The sequence below is a fragment of the Ranitomeya imitator genome, chromosome 1 (genome assembly GCF_032444005.1).
Source record: "Ranitomeya imitator isolate aRanImi1 chromosome 1, aRanImi1.pri, whole genome shotgun sequence".
Classification (NCBI taxonomy): Eukaryota; Metazoa; Chordata; class Amphibia; order Anura; family Dendrobatidae; genus Ranitomeya; species Ranitomeya imitator.
Window position 1 is genome coordinate 394,139,623 of NC_091282.1, and position 22,131 is coordinate 394,161,753.

General features: G+C 44.3%; 1 protein-coding gene across 4 annotated transcripts in view; it reads right to left on the bottom strand.

The window, feature by feature from the left end:
• SPIN1 (spindlin 1) overlaps positions 1-18,073 on the bottom strand; it is a 108,933-nt gene extending 90,860 nt beyond the window's left edge. Inside the window, exon 1 of one of the 4 annotated variants that reach the window (XM_069762151.1) lies at positions 17,704-18,073. The gene's annotated coding sequence lies outside the window, so the exon portion shown is untranslated. Of the gene's footprint in view, positions 1-17,356; positions 17,574-17,703 lie in introns of those variants that run through there. The other 3 variants (XM_069762149.1, XM_069762158.1, XM_069762152.1) reach the window with 3 other exon arrangements.
• Between the last annotated feature and the right edge of the window lie 4,058 nt (positions 18,074-22,131).

The following is a 22,131-nucleotide window of genomic DNA, read 5'->3' on the forward strand; positions in this document are numbered from 1 at the left end:
GCGATACCAAATGTGTAGGTTTGATTTTTTTATTGATTTCGATTGGGGCGAAAGGGGGGTGATTTAAACTTTCATTTTTTTTTTTTTTTTTTACCTTTTGCCATGCTTCAATAGCCTCCATGGGAGGCTAGAAGCTGGCACAGCACAACCGGCTCTGCTACATAGCAGCAATCTGCTGTTCGCTGCTATGTAGCAGAAAATTAGGTGTGCTGTGAGCGCCGACCACAGGGTGGCGCTCACAGCTACCGGCGATCAGTAACCATAGAGGTCTCAAGGACCTCTATGGTTACAATACTGAAGCATCGCCGACCTCCGATCATGTGACGGGGGTCGGCGATGCCGTCATTTCCGGCGGGATGCGGTAGTTAAATGCCGCTGTCTGCGTTTGACAGCGGCATTTAACTAGTTAATAGGTGCGGGCAGATCGCAATTCTGCCCGCGCCTATTTCGGGCACATGTCAGCTGTTCAAAACAGCTGACATGTCCCGGCTTTGATGCGGGCTCACCGCCGGAGCCCGCATCAAAGAGGGGCTTCTGACCTCGGACGTACTATCCCGTCCGAGGTCAGAAAGGGGTTAAACAAGGTGAATGATCCAATATCATGCCCGTGAGTAGTAAAAGTATGTGAACCTTTGCTTTCAGTATCGGTGTGACCTCCATGTGCAGTAATAACTGCATCTAAACGTTTGATATTTAGGAATTAGTCCTTGGAGGAATTTTAGCCGACTACTCTCTATAAAACAGCTTCAACTCTGTTAGGTTTTTTTCCCACTAATCAATCTCTTCAAATCTTTCCACAGCATTTCTATAGGTTGATTGTAGGGGCTTTCACATTCCAAAACTTTAAAGAAGTTGCCCACTACGGACAGAACCCCTTCTCATACCCGACGTCTTGGCCGATAGATAAAAACATAAAACCCCTCAAACTCACCTTCAGTGCTGGCCGGCGTCATTCCAGTGGTGTCAGTTCTCAGTCCCAGGGCTCTCATGCCGTTATGACATGAGCCCAGCGCCTAATCAGCGTCTTCACACAAATCAATCAAGAAGTAGTCAGGGAGGCGGCTGCACTCCGACTTCCTCTTGATGTTTGATTTGTCCAAAGGCGGATATAGTGATGCTAGCGCTGATTGGGCACTGGGCTCATGTGTCATAACCATAAGAGACGCTGGGAATGCGAGAATCGACACGATTGAACGGCGCTGGCACGTGAGGAGAGAATAAGCTTTTTTTTTTTTTTTTTTTTTTTTTATTTCATTGGCGCCAAACATTCAGATAGAAAAAGCGCTGTCCTAGTAGTGATCAATCCTTTTAACTGCATTATTTAACCAATCTTTGTAAAAATGATTTTTGTGCATGAACCATTCTCTTGAGTTTCATAAAGCATAATTACCAGATAGACACTAATCAAATTTCAACAAAGTCTGTTATGATGCAATTGTCAACAGACAAAGTGATTCCAGTACAAATAAGAAAAAAATAAAATTATAATAAAAAAAAAACGCTCTTAAAAGTATATAGACAGGGCTATAAAAAAAAAACCTCCATGTGGAGAGACAAGTCACAGATTCAATATTTGTATATAGCAATGTCGGATGTTGAGGCACTAACAAAAGTATTGGTACATTATTCATCCAATAGGATAGATACCCTATCTGCAATTCCAAACTTATAAATTATCCAGATACCAATTTTTAAATATATTAGGAACAGCCAGATACAGATATGTTAAATAATGCATTTGATGCTTATCAGAATGGTAACCATATTACATCCGCATATTGCTTCTATAAGGACAGCGTAATCCCACCAATCACATTCCTATTAGCTACGCACCACCTCACAGGTCTCATTTCAGTGAATACATTAATTACCTGCATTATAAGTTTCTGTGACGTCCTTGGTGGGTCATAGTGCTCACCACACATCTAGAGGAGATCCTTGGGGGGGTCTATTTTCCAAAATGGTGTCACTTGTGGGGGGTTTCAATGTTTAGGCACATCAGTGGCTCTCCAAACGCAACATGGCGTCCCATCTCAATTCCAGTCAATGTTGCATTGAAAAGTCAAATGGCGCTCCTTCCCTTCCGAGCTCTGCCATGCGCCCAAACAGTGGTTTACCCCCCACATATGGGGTATCAGCGTACTCAGGACAAATTGTACAACAACTTTAGGGGTCCAATTTCTCCTGTTACCTTTGGTAAAATAAAACAAATTGGAGCTGAAGTAAATTTTTTGTGAAAAAAAGTTAAATGTTCATTTTTATTTAAACATTCCAAAAATTCCTGTGAAACACCTGAAGGGTTAATAAACTTCTTGAATGTGGTTTTGAGCACCTTGAGGGGTGCAGTTTTTAGAATGGTGTCACACTTGGTTATTTTCTATCATATAGACCCCTCAAAATGACTTCAAATGAGATGTGGTCCCCCCCAAAAAAAATGGTGTTGTAAAAATGAGAAATTGCTGGTCAACTTTTAACCCTTATAACTCCCTAACAAAAAAAAATTTTGGTTCCAAAATTGTGCTGATGTAAAGTAGACATGTGGGAAATGTTACTAATTAAGTATTTTGTGTGACATATCTCTGTGATTTAATTGATAAAAATTCAAAATTGGAAAATTGCTAAATTTTTAACATTTTTGCCAAATTTTTATTTTTTTCACAAATAAACGTAGGTAATATCAAATAAATTTTACCACTATCATGAAGTACAATATGTCATGAGAAAACAATGTCAGAATCACCAAGATCCGTTGAAGCGTTCCAGAGTTATAACCTCATAAAGGGACAGTGGTCAGAAATGTAAAAAATGGCCTGGTCATTAATGTGCAAACTACCCTTGGGGGTAAAGGGGTTAATTAAGTAATTTGTAGCTTCATTAATTAGTATTTAAAAGCTTTGGTGTCGTCATTGCCTTCCTTTATACAGGATACAACTGCTGCCCTACAGAGATTGAATATTCTCTGTTTGGATGATAACATGATTATGGTTACATCTGACGTTAAGACGCTCTATACCTCAATCAGACACCAGGATGACCTTAGAGCGATGGTGTCTTATTTAAGAGCCAGTAACCTCACCCCTGAACTAACTAATTAACCCTTACCCTCCTGGAGTATATCCTAACCCACAATATATTCACCTTTAACAAACAGACCTACCTCCAATTACAGGGTACAGCGATGGGGGCCTCTTGTGCACCCTTGTATGCCAACCTGTTCATTGGAGCATGGGAGAGGGACATTTTCCAGGAGGGTACTATTCCAGAAATGGACAAAGTTCAGGGTTGGATGCACTATATTGACGACATGTGGTTTGTGTGGGAGGGGACAATTGATGAACTTTATAGCCTTATGGACAAATTAAATGATAATCCCCTTAATATCAGATTAACTTACAAATATGGAAGGGATTTCGATTTAAAAATTGGTGTCAGATGATGGAACGCAACAACGGATCTCTATAGGAAACCAACTGCTACAAATTCCCTTCTACATTATACATCATCTCACCCTTCATCTACAATTAAGGGAATTCCTATTGGCCAATTTCTTAGAGTACGAAGAATCTGTTCCCGAGAGGACACTTTTGAAAATCAAGAGGTTGACTTGGCTCAGAGATTCTCCAGCAAGGGTTACAGAGGGGAGGGGGGGTTGGGTGGTTAAAAAAGATAAAAAAAAAAAAAAAAAAAAAAATCAATTAGAAGGGGCTATGAAAGAGCAATGAACATCCCTAGAGAAAAGCTTGAAGAGGACCTGTACATGTACAGACGAACAAGTGCGATTTGCTTCAACCTACAGCAATCAATGGGATGAGCTTCAGAATAACTTGTCTAAACACTGGGATATCCTTAAAACTGACCCCATCTTACGAAAAGTAATCCCACCTACCCCACTTACGGTGGCTAAGCGTTGTCAAAATATTAAGGACATACTTGTCCATAGCCATTATGACCCAAAACGAAACACTGGGAAGGAAGCATTGCACAATGGGTTCTTTCCCTGTGGGCTTTGCAAGGCCCGCCTAAATCTACGCAAGTCATCTTTTATTAACTGGAATGGATCAAAAAGTGTTGAAATAAGGAAGCATCTCACATGCACCTCCCGGGGAGTTATATATTATGCTAAATGCCCATGTGATTTGATTTACATTGGCCTCACTACTTGGGAACTTAAAATAAGGGTAAGAGAACATGTGAGATATCGAGAGATCACAGACGGTAGAAGATTTATCTACCCTCAAGACCTTACCCCGACATTTTAGGACCCATCAAAAATGCAACCCGAGGGGACTTGTAATTTGGTGTATAAGATCAGGTGGATCTTGGCATTAGGGGTGGGGATTTAGGTAAAATCTTAGCCCAATATGAGAGCAGATGGATTTTTCACTTTGGGACTTTTACACCACAAGGCCTTAATGAGAATTTTGGTTTCAATTCTTTTTTGTAGTAATTCTGGTTGTTTTTTTAGTGGTTTTCTCCCTTTTTTTGGTTTGGGGGTCCTTTTTTAATATTCCTTTGATTTTCAATTTTTCCTTTTGTGATTTTAATTGCTCTTTTTTTATTTAGTCTAGGAACTTACAGGACAGTGTTTTTCTTATTGATCATGGAAAGCTACGGGACATGATGAACTTTAAAACCCTCAGCACCAAGCACTGGCAGGGGAATAATTTCTTTAATCACAAAGTTGTTACTTGGAAGGCTGAAGAATGTGTGAGATAAAGATGGGGAAACTAACGGACAATATACTGATACTTCTGGTTTTTTTTTTGTTTGTTTTTTATTACATGTATATACCGTATATACTCGAGTATAAGCCGACCCGAGTATAAGCCGATCCCCCTAATTTTGCCACAAAAAACTGGGAAAACTTATTGACTCACGTATTAGCCTAGGGTGGAAAATGGAGCAGCTACCGGTTAATGTCAAAAATAAAAAAAGATACCAATAAAAGTAAAATTAATTGAGACATCAGTAGGTTAAGTGTTTTTGAATATCCATATTGAGTCAGGAGCCCCATATAATGCTCCATACAGTTCAATATTGCCCCATAGATGCTCCATATAAAGCTGTGCCCCATATACAATGCTCTGCACCGTTCATTATTGCCCCATAGCTGTGCCATATAGTGCTCTGCACCGTTCATTATTGCCCCATAGCTGTGCCATATAGTGCTCTGCACCGTTCATTATTGCCCCATAGCTGTGCCATATAGTGCTCTGCACCGTTCATTATTGCCCCATAGCTGTGCCATATAGTGCTCTGCACCGTTCATTATTGCCCCATAGCTGTGCCATAGAAAGCTGTGCCATTGCTGTTGCAATAAATAAAAAAAATGCCATACTCCCCTTTCTTGCAGCTCCCGGCGTCTCTCCGCACTGACTGATCAGGCAGAGGGCGGCGCGCACACTATATGCGTCATCGCGCCCTCTGACCTGCACAGTCAGAGCGGAGAGACGCCGGGAAGATGGAGCGACGCCCGGCATGTGGAACGGGGATAGGTGAATATGACATACTTACCTGCTCCCGGCGTTCCGCTCCTTCTCCCGGACAGCTGGTCTCCGGGTGCCTCTTCCTCTATCAGCGGTCACCGTTACTGCTGATTAGAGAAATGAATATGCGGCTCCACCCCTATGGGAGTGGAGTCCATATTCATTTCTCTAATGAGCAGTCCCACGTGACCGCTGAAGAGGGTTAGAGCTGCAGCACCCGAAGACCGTGGGACGGCAGGGGGAGCGCCGGAACTAGGTGAGTATGCCTCAGCGCCCTCTCCCCCTCACCCGCCGACCCTGCCACGCACCGTGACTTGAGTATAAGCCGAGAGGGGCACTTTCAGCCCAAAAATTTGGGCTGAAAATCTCGGCTTATACTCGAGTTTATACGGTAATTGGTTTTTATTATATTCTTATACTATATTAGCTCATCTTCGATTTTAGGGGTGACAGGTTCCCTTTAAATTCCCCTTGACTTCCGAGGATGCCTATATGCAGTGCATTCAAACTGGCATCATCCGGAAGTCTCTTTCATTTTCGGGGAAGTAATATCCTGACGCATGCACTGCTATGTCCTGGATTACAACCAATCATTGTCGCGCACGGTCTATTTTAACTATGTCAGTACCCCTCACTGCACATGCCCCCGGAAGAAGCGAGCAGCGAAATGGCGCCCATTGAGCTGGAGGGAGAACACAGCTCCGTGACAAGCGCTCCTGACCAGCACTTTATACTTTGCTTGTACCGGTACTTGGCACCCTTACATATCAGGTAAAGGGAACCTGTCACCCCCAAAATCGCGGGTGAGGTAAGCCCAACGGCATCGGGGGCTTATCTACAGCATTCTGGAATGCTGTAGATAAGCCCCAGATGTATCCTAAAAGATGAGAAAAAGACGTTAGATTATACTCACCCAGGGCCGGTCCCGCTGTTGGTTCGGGTCCGGCGCCTCCCAACTTCATCAGATGACGTCCTCTTCGGGTCTTCACGCTGCGGCTCCGGCGCGGGCGTACTTTGTCTGCAGAGCAAAGTACTGCAGAGCGCAGGCGCCGGGCCTCTCTGACCTTTCTCGGCGCCTGCGCACTGCAGTACTTTGCTCTGCCCTCAACAGGGCAGACAAAGTATGCCTGTTCCCTTTAATGTATTCACTGAAATGAGATACCTGTGAGAGTGGTGGGTAGCTAACAGTAATGTGACTGGTGGGATTACGCTGTCCTTATAGAAGCAATATGCGGATGTAATATGGTTACCATTCTGAAAAGCATCAAATGCATTACTTAACATATCTGTATCTGGCTGTTCCTAATATATGTAGAATTGGTATTTGGATAGTTTATAAGTTTGGAATTGCAGATAGGGCATCATAACAGACTGTTGTTGAAACTTGAGTTTCATGAACAGATGTATTAACATTTTCCTTCAGAATTTGCTGATCCAATTCAGAACTCATTGCTCCAGCACAGATGCAGCAAAGCAGGCCCAAACCATGTTATTACTACGTTTCACAGATGTATGAAGAAGTTTATAAGATTCAGTTTAGCACTTTCTCTCTAAACATAATGCTTCTTTTAACCAAAAAGCTGTATTATTTATATAGCACCATTGATTCCATGGTGCTGTGCATGACGGGGTTACAGCAAAATGCAAATATCACTTACAGTAAACAATACTAACAATGACAGACTGGTACAGAGGGAGGAGGATCCTGCCCTTGCGGACTTACATTCTACAGGATTATGGAGGAAACAGTGGGTCAGGGGGTGCAGTAGCTCTGATGGTGTTGAGGTGGCCGTGTGGTCATTACAGGTTGTAAGCTTCTTTGAAGAGATGGGTTTTCAGGTTCCGTTTGAAGGATCCAAATGTGGTGGATAACCGGATGTGTTGGGCACAGAATTCCAGATGATGGGGGATATTCGGGAGAAGTCTTGGAGGCGATTGGGTGAGGAGTGAATAAGCATGGAGGAGAGAAGGAGGTCTTGGGAGGACCGGAGATTACGTGAGGGAAGATTTTGAGAGATTAGTTTGGAAATATACAAAGGAGAAAGGTTATGGATGGCTTTGCAGGTCAGTGTTAGTAGTTTAAACTGGATACGCTGGGAAATTGGGAGCCAGTGAAGGAATTTGCAAAGAGGAGAAGCAGGAGTGTAGCGAGAAGAGAGATTAGTCGGGCAGCAGAGTTAAGGATGGACTTGAGGGGTGCGAGAGTGTTAGAAGGTAGGCCACAGAGAAGGATGTTGCAGTAGTCGAGGCGGGAGATTATTAGGGCACGCACGAGCATTTTGGTAGAGTGTGGGTGGAGGAAAGGACGGATTCTGGAAATATTTGAGCTGGAGGCAACAGGAGGTGGCGAGAGCTTGGATGTGCCATTTAAAGGACAGGGCAGAGTCAAGGGTTACTCCGAGACAGCGGATTACCGGGACAGTAGAAAGTGTGAATTCATTTATTGTGATAGCTAGATCAGGTAGGGAAGGTGTGTGAGATGGAGGAAAGATAATTAGTTCAGATTTGTTCACATTGAGTTTGAGGAAGCGAGAGAAGTAGGATATGGCTGATAGACACTCGGGGACTCTGGAGAGCAGAGAGGCGGCATCTGGGCCAGAGAGGTAGATCTGAGTGCCATCGCCATATAGATGATACTGGAAGCCATAGGACTTTATTAGTTGTCCCTGGCCAAGGGTATAGATTGAGAAGAGTAAGGGTCCTAGGACAGAGCCTTGAGGGACACCAATAGAGAGGGAGCAAGATGAAGAGATAGTATGGGAGTAGGAAACGCTAAATGTGCAGTTGGTAAAGTATGAGGAGATCCAGGATAGGGCGAGGTCTTTGACACCAAAGGAAGAGAGGATCTGTAGTAGGAGGCAGAGGTCAACTGTGTCGAAGGCAAAGGACAGGTCTAGAAGGAGGAGTATAGAGAATTAGTTAGCTTTGGCTGTAAGCAAGTCGTTCATAGGTTTGGTCAGGGCAGTCTCAGTGGAATGGTAGGGACGGAAGCCAGATTGTAGGTTGTCGAAGAGAGAGTTAGATGCAAGGTGAGAGGAAAGTTCAGTGTGGATGTGCTGCTCAAGTAGTTTGGAAGCAAATGGGAGCAAAGATATGGGGCCGTAGCTGGACATAGCGCTCGGGTCAAGGGAAGGTTTTTTGAGGAGAGGTGTGCTTGTGGCATGTTTGAAAGCAGAGGGGAAGGTACCAGAAGTTAGTGATAGGTTGAAGAGTTGGGTTAGCGATGTGATTAGTGTAGTGGTGAGGTTGAAGAGGAGGTGGGATGGGGTCAAGCGCACAAGTGGTGAGGTGTGATTTGGAGAGAAGATGAGCAAGCTCCCCTTCAGTGATTTTGGTGAGGGACGTTATGGGGTTTGGGCATTGGTCTGGCATGCAAAGGGGTTGTGGTGGTCAGACAACAAAGACTTGCCTTGTTTGGTCTAATTTTTGAAGTGCGAGGCAAAGTCCTTGGCAGAGATTAGGGAAGTTGGAGGGGGCAGTGGTGGGCGGAGGAGTTAAGTGTTGAACAACTGTTAGGGGTTGTGGGATAAGGAAGATGCAAGGGATGAAAGTAGGCCTGTTTAGCAGAGGTGATTTGAATGCGAGTTCTTGTTTGAGAGCAGTGAAATCATCTTGCGAATAAGTTTTCTTCCAACACCGTTCTGCAATTCTGGATACTTGCCGAAGCTTTTTAGTGATGTTATTGTGCCATAGTTGTCTATTGATTCATCGCACTCTGCTATGCATGACAGGGGCGACCTAGTCGATTGCTGATGACAGAGTGGCATTGTAGAAACTAGTGGCAGTGTGTGTAGTGGAGTGAAGCTATGGAGGACAAAGGCTGAATAGAGTCAGTGTGCGAGGGTCTAGATGTGCAAGGTTTCCGCAGGGTGTGCATGTTACTGGACATGTGTGATAGGTGTGGAGGACAGTGATGAGAAAGTGAGTAGATGGTGGTCAGATAGAGGGAAGGTTGTGAAGTTAGATCGGGAGCAGAAACAGGTGAAGACCAGGTCTAATGTCTGTCTGTTTGTGTGGGTGGATGAGGAGGACCACTGATTAAGTCCAAAAGATTAAGTAAGGGACAGGAGTTTGGAGGCTGCTGACTTGTGGGTGTTGATGGGGATGTTGAAGTCACCTATGATGACGGTGGGAATGTCAGCAGAGTGAAAGTGAAGAAGCCAGGTGGAGAATTGGTCAATAAAGGCAGTGGTCGCGCCCAGAGGTCGGTATATGACAGCTATTTGGAGGCTGGAGGGAGAGTAGATGCAGACTTCAAAAGAGGGGAGGATAAGTGAGGGTAGAAGTGGGATTGGGTTAAAAGTACAGTTGGAAGAAAGGAGAAGGCCCACTCCTCCACCATGTCTGTTGCCAGGGCGAGGAGTGTGGGTGAGGTGGAGGACGCCGTAACATAGCGCAGCAGGGGAGGCTGTGTCAGAGGGTGTCAGCCATGTTTCGGTGAGGCCCAGGAAGGAAAGTTTACGAGAGGTAAAGAGGTTGTGAATCACGTGGAGTTTATTGCAGATGGAGTGGGTATTCCAGAGTACTCCAAAGAGAGGGAGCAGGGTGGTAGGCGTCAGGGGCATGGATTTGAGGTGGGCAATATTTCGGGTGTTTATGTTGAGTTGGGAGCGATGGTAGGTATGAGATGTGAAGGTCGAGGATTGGGAGATATGTCACCAGCAGTAAGTAAGTAAGAGGGAGAGAGAGAGAGATTGGGTGGCTTGTTTTGTGTTTTATTAGGAGAGATCTGAGGTTGAGGAGCAAGTCAGGAGGATGTCAGGTGGGAAGGCAGGAGGGAAGGAGAGATTATTGCTTGGCTAGAGGGTGCTGAGGTTTGGGGATAGTGAAGGAGAGAGGAGTAATGGAGCCAAAGCTGTTAGGCCGCTGTCACACTTGCGAGTTTTACGGACGTAAGAGCGCAGAAACTACGTCCGTAAAACTCGCAAAAAATACGGCACAATTATTCTCTATGCCCATGCTCCTATCTGCCGTATTAAACTGATCCGTATTATACGGCTTTCTACGGCCGTAGAAAATCGCAGCATGCTGCGTTTGTCACCGTACTGCGCAAGAAATACGCCAATGAAAGTCTATGGAAGCGTGAAAAATACGGATTACACACGGACAAGCAGTGTGACTTGCGAGAAATACGCAGCGGTGTTAGAGAGAAAAGCCGGTAATTCATTGCGGTGTACAGTAAAATCACACTGACAGCTTCCAGTCCAATAGGTAGAATAAATGTGTACACATATACATATATACATATATACATATACATATACATATACATATACATATACATATACATATATATATATATATATAGAGATCTATAGATCTATAGATCTATAGATATATATACATACATACATACATACATACACACACACGTCAGTGAGACACATATATGTGTATATATTAGTATTTATTCCAGCGCTATACAGCTTGAAAGCCGGTAATTCAATTACCGGCTTTTTCTTTCTCCTTCCTAAACCCGACATGATTTGAGACATGGTTTACATACAGTAAACCATGTCTTCTCTCCATTTTTTTTGCAGATTCCACACTACTAATGTCAGTAGTGTGTATCTGCAAAATTTGGCCGTTCTATCTACTAAATTAAAGGGTTAAATGGCGGAAAAAAATTGGCGTGGGCTCCCGCGTAATTTTCTCCGCCAGAGTAGTAAAGCCAGTGACTGAGGGCAGATATTAATAGCCTGGAGAGGGTCCACGGTTATTGCCCCCCCCCCCCTGGCTAAAAACATCTGCCCCCAGCCACCCCAGAAAAGGCACATCTGGAAGATGCGCCTATTCTGGCACTTGGCCACTCTCTTCCCATTCCCGTGTAGCGGTGGGATATGGGGTAATGAAGGGTTAATGCCACCTTGCTATTGTAAGGTGACATTAAGCCAAATTAATAATGGAGAGGCGTCAATTCTGACACCTATCCATTATTAATCCAATTGTAGTAAAGGGTTAAATAAAACACAAACACATTATTTAAAATTATTTTAATGAAATAAAAACAATGGTTGTTGGAGTATTTTATTCTACGCCCAATCCAGTCACTGAAGACCCTCGTTCTGTAACAAAAAAAACATAAACCAACAATATCCTTACCCTCCGCAGATCTGTAACGTCCAATGATGTAAATCCATCTGAAGGGGTTAAAATATTTTGCAGCCACGAGCTTTGCTAATGCAATGATGCTCATGGCTGCAAAAACCCCGGAAAATGAAGGTAAAGTAGGTCAATGACCTATATTTACCTTCATTTGCGGTGAGGCGCCCTCTGCTGGCTGTACCTAGATCGTGGGAACTTTCCTAGAAAGCTCCCAGGCTCGAGATCATAAGAAGCGCCCTCTGCTGGTTGTCCTCATATGAACTCGAGCCTGGGAGCTTTCTAGGAAAGTTCCCACGATCTAGAAACATCCAGCAGAGGGCGCCTCACCGCAAATGAAGGTAAATATAGGTCATTGACCTACTTTACCTTCATTTTCCGGGGTTTTTGCAGCCATGAGCATCATTGCATTAGCAAAGCTCGTGGATGCAAATTATTTTAACCCCTTCAGATGGATTTACATCGTTGGACGTTACAGATCTGCGGAGGGTAAGGATATTGTTGGTTGATTATGTTTTTTTTGTTACAGAACGAGGGTCTTCAGTGACTGGATTGGGCGTAGAATAAAATACTCCAACAACCATTGTTTTTATTTCATTAAAATAATTTTAAATAATGTGTTTGTGTTTTATTTAACCCTTTACTACAATTGGATTAATAATGGATAGGTGTCAGAATTGACGCCTCTCCATTATTAATTTGGCTTAATGTCACCTTACAATAGCAAGGTGGCATTAACCCTTCATTACCCCATATCCCACCGCTACACGGGAATGGGACGAGAGTGGCCAAGTGCCAGAATAGGCGCATCTTCCAGATGTGCCTTTTCTGGGGTGGCTGGGGCAGATGTTTTTAGCCAGGGGGGGGGGGGGGGGGGCAATAACCGTGGACCCTCTCCAGACTATTAATATCTGCCCTCAGTCACTGGCTTTACTACTCTGGCGGAGAAAATTACGCGGGAGCCCACGCCAATTTTTTCCGCCATTTAACCCTTTAATTTAGTAGATAGAACGGCCAAATTTTGCATATACACACACTACTAACATTAGTAGTGTGGAATCTGCAAAAAAAATGGAGAGAAGACATGGTTTACTGTATGTAAACCATGTCACAAATCATTTCGAGTTTAGGAAGGAGAAAGAAAAAGCCGGTAATTGAATTACCGGCTTTCAAGCTGTATAGCGCTGGAAAAAATATTAATATATATACATATATGTGTCTACTGAGATAGATATAGATAGATTTTTTTTTTTTGGGACACATTGATCACTTCTATAGCGGTATGTTGGTTTTGCAAGCCTGCGAGAAAACCACGCAGTACGGATGACATACGGATTACATACGGAGGATGCCATGCGCAAAAAACGCTGACACACCCTGCCTACGGAGGAGCTACGGACCACTATTTTCGGGACTTTTCAGCGTATTACGGCCGTAATATACGGACCGTATTGTTTTACGCTGTGTGTGACGCCGGCCTTAGAGTGTGTCAGAATGATGAGTGTAAGCCTGTGTGCACACGTTCCGGATTTTTCGCCTTTTTTGCGTTTTTTCGTGACAAAAACTTAAAATAAGCATACATATGCATCCCATCATTTATAATGCATTCCACAATTTTTGTGCATATGTTGCGGTTTTTCTCCCGCTAAAAAAAAAGAAAAAAAAAAAAAAAAAAACACATTGCGGAAAAACCACAGCATGTTCATTAATTTTGCGGATTTTCCACTATATTATTGCATCCCAGAACCTCAGAAAAAAACACGCGCAAAAAAAAAAAAAACTAAATTTACATGCGGATTTCTTGCAGGAAAAGTCTGGTTTTGATCAGGAAATTTCTGCAAGAAATCCTGATGTGTGCACATAGCCTAATTGTGGTGGAAAGGGGAAGAAATTTAGTACATTTTTTAACAGTGGTTAGTCCTACCTTTTGTTCACTGCTGGCTCATTTCTGGCATATTTCTGCTGTTATTTTAGAGCCATCCTTATAAAGACAGACCATGGTCAAGACAGACCTGCGACTGAATTTATAACAGGCTAAGTGCACATAAAATAGGCCAGGTGTGATCAGGAGGGAGGGGCAGTAGGGAGACTAATCACATACAGGAGGGGATTAATTAGAAGTCAGAAGGGAAAATGCAAAAGGAAATAGAACCAAATGGAAAGACTAAGCCAACTGTGTTGGCATCAAAGAATTATGGTGGGAAAACATGCAGGAAGAAAAAAAATAAAAAAAAAATCAATAGCAACCAGTGGACATACCAGGAATAGCAGACGGCTACAGGGTGAGAAAGATCAGGAAAGTTGGGTGATGGGATTGAAGCCAGTGGACATACCAGGAATAGCGGATGGATACAACCATCACATGACAACCATACATAAAATATTTATCCAACAGCTTTTTGACTTGTCCAGGTGGTCCTCAGAAAACTGCACATGGGCGCCAATGTTCTTTTGGGAGAGCTGCAGCTTTCTCCTTGCTATCTTACCATGAACACCAATGTTAATTGATATCTTGATTGTGGACTCACCAACATTCAAATAGTTAATGTGAGAGACCTTTAGTTGCTTAGAGGTTACGTTGGGTCCTTTTGTGACCTCGTAGAAAATTATTTGCCTTGCTCTTGGAGTGATCTTTGTTGGTTGATTGCAGATTGGTAGAGTTTAAACTCTTTAGAGACTTGTTTCATAACCTTTTCCAGCCTACTGAGCATCAGCAACTCTTTTGGAGGTCCTCAGAAATCTCCTTTGTTCATGCCATGATACACTCACAAACACGTGATGTGTGAAGATCAGTCTTTGATAGAGATTTTTTCTTTAAATAAATCAGGCTCAATCACACTTTATTGCCACATCCAGTTGATAGAAAACACCAAACTCCCAATTTCACATACATGTAATATTGGATTATTTTCCCAATTTAAAAAAAAAAAAAAAAAGACAGTAAAATATCTTTTACTATTTCATTTGGTTCTTTATCTACTTTTGGAGCTTGTGTGAATATCTGATGAAGTTATAGGTTAAATTTATGCCAAAAGAAGGGAAACGCTGAACAATTTACAATCTTTCAAGAACCTCTATACCCCCATAGAGATGGAGGAAGAATGAGGTACTCGTTACAGGGCAGGTAGATTGAGCTGAAACGTCAAATAACGGTTTACCTCACTCCAGTGCTGGATTCAGTCACACAGCTCAGTACATTTCTAGCTATATAGTGTCCTCCATTCTGCAGTTTGTCTCAGCTGCTACAGAGCGTTTTGCCAAGTGTTCAAAGGGGTCGGATACGGCTTTAATGAAGGCGATTCATATTATTATAATAATTAAATTATTACAGAAAATAGGAAATAATGTGATATTGCATACGCTTTCGCATAATATAAATCACAAAAGGTAAAGTACTTACATTGCACACTACACAAGAAAAACTTCACCAGGAGTAGCACATCATCTGTCTGGGAACATCAGTTGTGAGAAGCAGAACAGCAAAGACAGGGATCCACACTGTGGCATCCTAATTTAGTCCACAGGTTAACAGGGCTTCTGTCTTAGCTGAAGTCTTCCTCAACTTATATCTTGTTTAGGCTACGTTCACATTTGCGTTGTGCGCCGCTGCGTCGGCAACGCAACGCACAAGGCAAATAAAAACGCACCAAAACGCACGCAAAAACGCTGCGTTTTGCGACGCATGCGTCGTTTTTTGCCGAAATTTGGACGCAAGAAAAATGCAACTTGTTGCGTTTTCTGCGCCCGATGCTTGCGGCAAAAGAAACGCATGCGTCGCACAACGCAGCACAACGCATGTCCATGCGTCCCCCATGTTAAATATAGGGGCGCATGACGCATGCATCGCCGCAGCGTTTCCCGACGCTGCGTCGGGAAACGCTAATGTGAACGTAGCCTTAGAAACAAATGCTTGCGTAACCAAGTATTACACAAGCCCTACTGGTCTATTTGTCTGATATAGCATCCCTCTGGCGAAGTAGCCAACCCTTCAGACGTCAATCAACATCGAACAAATACATCACCGTATAAAATATGCCAAAGGCTCTCATGGTACCAAATGTTATACCAAACTATAAACACGACATTTCTAACTAAACGTGGATAACGAAACTATGCAGTAATTGGATGATACTATAAACATACATTTTCCGACAAAAGATTGATAAAGGAGCTATGCGGTTCAGGCGTTGGGAAAATTACAGAAAATACAAGGCTAAGGCTAAGTTCACAGAGTTTGAGTCCGCAGTGTGGTGCTGCGGACTTCTATCCTTAAGCTCCGCCTACTTCCACATGCATCCTGTGCACCTATCTTTAACATTGGGTAAGCAGGGACGTGGGTTGTATGCGGATGCATTCGCATGCGTCGTTTTGACGTGCCTGCCGACTGTACATCGGTCGGAGGGCACTTCAAAAGAACGCATGTGCAGACAACGCATGTCCATCCGTACCCAATGTTAAAGACAGGTACGCATGACAGTAGGCAGAGCTTAGGGAAGAAGTGTGGAAGTAGGCGGAGCTTAAGGGAGGAAGTACGCAGCCCTACACACTCTACCCAAACGCAATTGTGAACCCGGCCTAATATAAGCTGAACTGTTACTGTCTAATATCTTAAAGGTTCCTTCCTTAAACAAGCCTACCAATATGGATTCTTGATGGCCGTTAACATCTTAGCGCTACACAGAAAGCAGAGCAGGAATGCTTGTCTGTGTGTACGGTGTATGGCAGACATAGCAGTCAGTCTCCACCTACCAGCTCATAGAAACTGAAATGGGCGCAAATGTATAAATTGGACCGCAATGCTTGGACTCGTCGCGGCTCACCCGATCTGAGCACGACAGCTGCATAGAAATATAGAAACCTGTCACGCTTAGTCGGGAGAGCCTCCAGTCAGGCCATGCATTGCTGTCCGATTTATATGACCGTCTATCAGCGCCCTTAAGAGACAAAATCTGCATAGGGGAAAACTAGAGAAAAGTGGTGCTATTCCTCACGTCCACAAAGACATATGCCAATTCTGATAAACTATCTGAAATTCCCTTGAACTATAAAACTGCTTTTAGGCGACAACTTGTAAACACAGATTACAAAGATCCCCAAACACCAATTAGTAGAGCGCGAAAGGAATAAGCCTCTGCCAAGCACCTCTGGCAGCAGATTACCACATAAAAAGGATCAAGCACTAGAAGTCAACAGGCCCAAAACATGAGCGTTGTGAAGCCTTCGTGCCCATTGGATATACAGAAAACCCCACCAGATTCTAAGGGTTCGGCCAACATTAAACATAAAAAGGGTATTGGTGGGGGGGGGAGGATTTCTGCTGAAACAACTTATCGACTCCCTAGCTCCACAGATCAAACCAGAAGTATTTATTGACAGGACGCATCAATAAGCATGGAAGATACAGGGTGGAGCGCTATAACGATGTCTATCTTTACCGTACACTTGGCTGCTCTATGGTAAAACCGCGGAGACAAGGAATGGCGGTGTGTACCCTAGTAAACTGTGTCGGAAAGTTTGGCAACTTACAAGACTATTGACCAGTGTGGACCCAATGCCGCCGCGTATATAGATAGGTCACCATAATGTATGACGCCCACCCTGCAGCCTTTACAAGGTCACGTGGAACTCTTTACTAACAGCAGACAGCAATGACAAAGGCGGCAGGCCATGGCACCCATTCATCCCATAGAGGTGAGGGCTGCCAGCAGACTATGGGGCATCACTGGCCTGCCCACACCCGGGCATTCCTGTGCTGCCAGTGCTCTTACCCTCGGCTGATGGGTCCACAGCCCCGAAGGCGCTGCTAGCAGTCAGTGTCAGCCATGTTGGAGTATTTACAAACCTGCAGCAGCCAGCTATGCAGCCCTGGAGAAGGAGACGGGAGGGAGGGGGAGGGGGCAGCAGACAAAGGAAGCCAAAGCCCGAGACACAGACGAGGCTCCCAGCGAGGCTGCCCCTGTCTGCTGCCTCCCACACACCGGGGATGACATCACACCGGGAAACAATAGCGCTCTGACGTCATGCACTCGCCAGCCACCGTGACGTCACTGACCGGAGGGGAACACAAGGAGGGGAGCGCTGGAAACAAAGGCCCGGGGCCCGCAGCAGCCCTTACCTTCACGGGGGTCTTCCCTCCCGGTGCCGCCCCCTCCTCTCTGGCAGACGCCGGGATTTTGTGGTAGCGCAGCTCTCGCCTCACCGTCCTCTCCCTGTAACTTCCAAGCCCTCCGCTCAGACGCTCCAGCTCTCGCCCCCCTCCCCCTTTCACACACTGCCAGATTTAGAGCTGGCTTCCCGTACACACTGCTGTGTCTCTCCTGCAAAGACCAGGCCTCGCCTTCCTGCCAAATAATGATCCCATCAGAGCGGGGCCCCTCCTTTCTGTGTTGGTGCAGGAGCGAGCTCCGCGCACGCGCACTGGGAGCCCGCTCTCCGCCGCGGTACGACTCAAATGCGCATGTGCTCCATTATCTAGCGCGGCAAGAGCGCGTTTCGTGGAGAATCCTAGCACAGCGTTAGGTCACGTGCGGCGGCAGTTTGTAATTGTCTGTGGTGATGAGTGGCAGCTGCGGAGGGATGGCCGAGGCGTTCACTAGCCTTTGTAAGGCCACATTCACACCATCAGTATTTGGTCAGTATTTTACCTCAGTATTTGTAAGCCAAAACCAGGAGTGGGTGATAAATACAGAAGTGGTGCATATGTTTCTATTATACTTTTCCTCTGGTTGTTCCACTCCTGGTTTTGGCTTACAAATACTGAGGTAAAATACTGACCAAATACTGAAGGTGTGAAAGTGGCCTTAGTGTTGGTCGTTTCCCTGTGAATGGGACGTCTTCTCTGCCCACCCATGTGGAAGGGCCACAGACTGTAGAGGACAGTGATAAATTGCGCTGTTTTTTTGTGTGGTGTTTTTCAGTAAAAGGAGTCTGTCAGCAGGATTTCTCCCCCAAACTCTTTATATGCACACTAGATGGTGGCCCCATTCTAACGCATCGTGTATTCTAGACTATGTAAGTATATAGCAGCCACATACTATATAGTGCAGCCACGTAGTATATAGCAGCCACGTACTATATAACACAGCCCACATAGTATATAACACAGCCCACGTAGTATATAGCAGCCACATAGTATATAACAGCCCACGTAATATATAGCAGCCACGTAGTATATAACACAGCCCACATAGTATATAGCAGCCACATAGTATATAACACAGCCCACGTAATATATAGCAGCCACGTGGTATATAACACAGCCCACATAATATATAGCAGCCACGTAGTATATGACAGCCCACGTAATATATAGCAGCCACGTAGTATATAACAGCCCATGTAATATATAGCAGCCAAGTAGTATATAACAGCCTACGCAGTATATAACACAGCCTACATAACAGACAGCCACATAATATATAGCACAGCCACGTAGTATATAGCAGCCACGTAGTATATAGCAGCCACGTAGTATATAACAGCCCACGTAATATATAGCAGCCACGTAGAATATAACACAGCCCACGTAATATATATAGCAGCCACGTAGTATATAACAGAGCCCACGTAATATATAGCAGCCACGTAGTATATGACACAGCCCACATAATATATAGCAGCCACGTAGTATATAACACAGCCCACGCAGTATAGAACAGCCTACATAATAGACAGCCACGTAGTATATAGCATAGCCATGTAGTATATAACAGCCACTAAGTATATAGCAGCCACTTAGTATATAACCCTGCCCACGTAGTATATAACACAGCCCACATAATATATAACACAGGCACGTAGTATATAACACAGGCACGTAGTATATAACAGGCCACATAGTATATAACACAGCCCACGCAGTATATAACATCCGATGCAGTATATAACACAGCCCACGTAATATATAGCAGCCACGTAGTATATAACACAGCCCACGTAATATATAGCAGCCACGTAGTATATAACACAGCCCACGTAATATATAGCAGCCACGTAGTATATAACACAGCCCACACAGTATATAACAGCCTACGCAATAATAATAATAATAGACAGCCACGTAGTATATAGCATAGCCATGTAGTATATAACAGCCACTAAGTATATAGCAACAACTTAGTATATAACACTGCCCACGTAGTATATAACACTGCCCACGTAGTATATAACACAGCCCACATAATATATAACACAGGCACGTAGTATATAACACAGGCACGTAGTATATAACACAGCCCACGTAGTATATAACACAGCCCACGTAGTATATCACAGCCCACGCAGTATATAACACTGCCTACGTAGTATATAACAGCCCCGTAGTATATAACACAGGCACATAGTACATAACACTGCCCTCGCAGTATATAACACTGCCCATGTAGTATATAACACTGCTCACGTAGTATATAACAGCCCACGCAGTATATAACACTGCCCACGCAGTATATAGCACAGCCCACGTAGTATATAACACTGCCCATGTAGTATATAACACTGCCCACGTAATATATAGCACAGCCCACGTAGTATATATCACTGCCCACGTAGTATATAGCACAGCCCACGCAGTATATAACACAGCCCATGTAATATATAGCACAGCCCACGCAGCATATAACAGCCCAAGTACTATGTAGCAGAGTGGGCACCATATCAGGCACATAGTATATAACACTGCCCACGTAGTATATAACACTGCCCACGCAGTATATAACACTGCCCACATAATATATAGCATAGCCCACGCAGTATATAACACTGCCCACGTAGTATATAACACTGCCCACGTAGTATATAACACTGCCCACGTAGTATATAACAGCCCACGTAGTATATAACACTGCCCACGTAGTATATAACACTGCCCACATAGTATATAGCACAGCCCACGCAGTATATAACACTGCCCACGTAATATATAGCACAGCCCACGTAGTATATAGCACAGCCCACGCAGTATATAACACAGCCCATGTAATATATAGCACAGCCCACGCAGCATATAACACAGCCCAAGTACTATGTAGCAGAGTGGGCACCATACCCCATTAAAAAAAAAAAATTAAACAAAAAAGTTATATACTCACCCTCCGGCTGCCCCCGGATCCAGATGAGGCGTTCAGCAATGCTCCTCGTGACGTTTCGGTCCCAAGAATGCATTGTTGTCTCACGATTGATGACATAGCGGTCTCGCGAGATCGCTACGTCATCATCTCGCAAGACCTCAATTCATGGCCCAGAGCGTCGCGAGGAGCAGGAAAGGTCCCAGAAGGTTAGCATATCACGATTTTTAATTTTTATTTTTAACATTAGATCTTTTTACTATTGATGCTGCATAGGCAGCATCAATAGTAAAAAGTTCGTCACATAGGGTTAATAGCAGCGTTAACAGACTGCGTTACACCGCGTTATGCGGTAACGGACTGCTACAACGCTATGTGGGTGGCAAGCGCTGACTCGGCAGTAGGGAGCGGCCATTTTGCGATCAGACTGTGCGCTTCGCTGATTGGTCGCGGCCGCTGGCCGCGACCAATCAGCGACTTGGGATTTCCGTGACAGACAGAAACAGACAGAAAGACGGAAGTGACCCTTAGACAATTATATAGTAGATGTAGCACTTTAAAAGACAAGTCCAACAAAACCTTTATATGGCTATTCCACTATTACTGGAAAATAATGGTTTGACTTGATATGCAAATGAGGCTGAAGTGCTTCTGGCATGTGGAAGCACTTCCCAAGTGTTTGCTAGTACTATTCCCTAACCGAGCTCTGCCTTCTGCTTTTCTGTGTGACATCACGCACAGGAGCCGTCCGTCAATCATAAGACAGCAGCCTTACTAGGCATAGAGTTGAGTAGAGATAAGCAAACCCGTGTATGTTCTGCTTCGACAAACATACAGTAAAAGATTCAGTTAGGGTCTGCATTTGACCCAGAACCCTATAGAAGTCAATGGAGACCCAATTTTGGTTCTTTAAAATGGTCATAGAGAGGGCAAATGAGCTGGGAAAGGAGGCTAAATCGGGGCAATAGCAGGACAATTGCCCTGCAAAAAAAAGTGATTACGGAAATTACTTAAAGGGAACCTGTCACCCCTAAAATCGATGGTGAGGTAAGCTCACCGTCATCAGGGGCTTATCTACAGCATTCTGTAATGCTGTAGATAAACCGCCGATGTTACCTGAAAGAGGAGAAAAAGACATTAGATTATACTCACCCAGGGGCGGTCCCGCTGCGGTCTGGTCAAATTTGTGTCTCAGGTCCGCTCCGGTGCCTCCCATCTTCATTCCATGATGTCCTCTTCTGGTCTTCACGCCGCGGCTCCGGCGCAGGCGTACTTTGTCTGCCCTGTTGAGGGCAGAGGAAAGTACTGCAGTGCGCAGGTGCCAGAAAGGTCAGAGAGAATATGCATGTCCACGTAGTATATTGCACAGCCCACGTAGTATATTGCCCAGCCACGTAGTATATTGTCCAGCCACGTAGTATATTGCCCAGCCACGTAGTATATTGCCCAGTCACGTAGTATATTTCCCAGCCACGTAG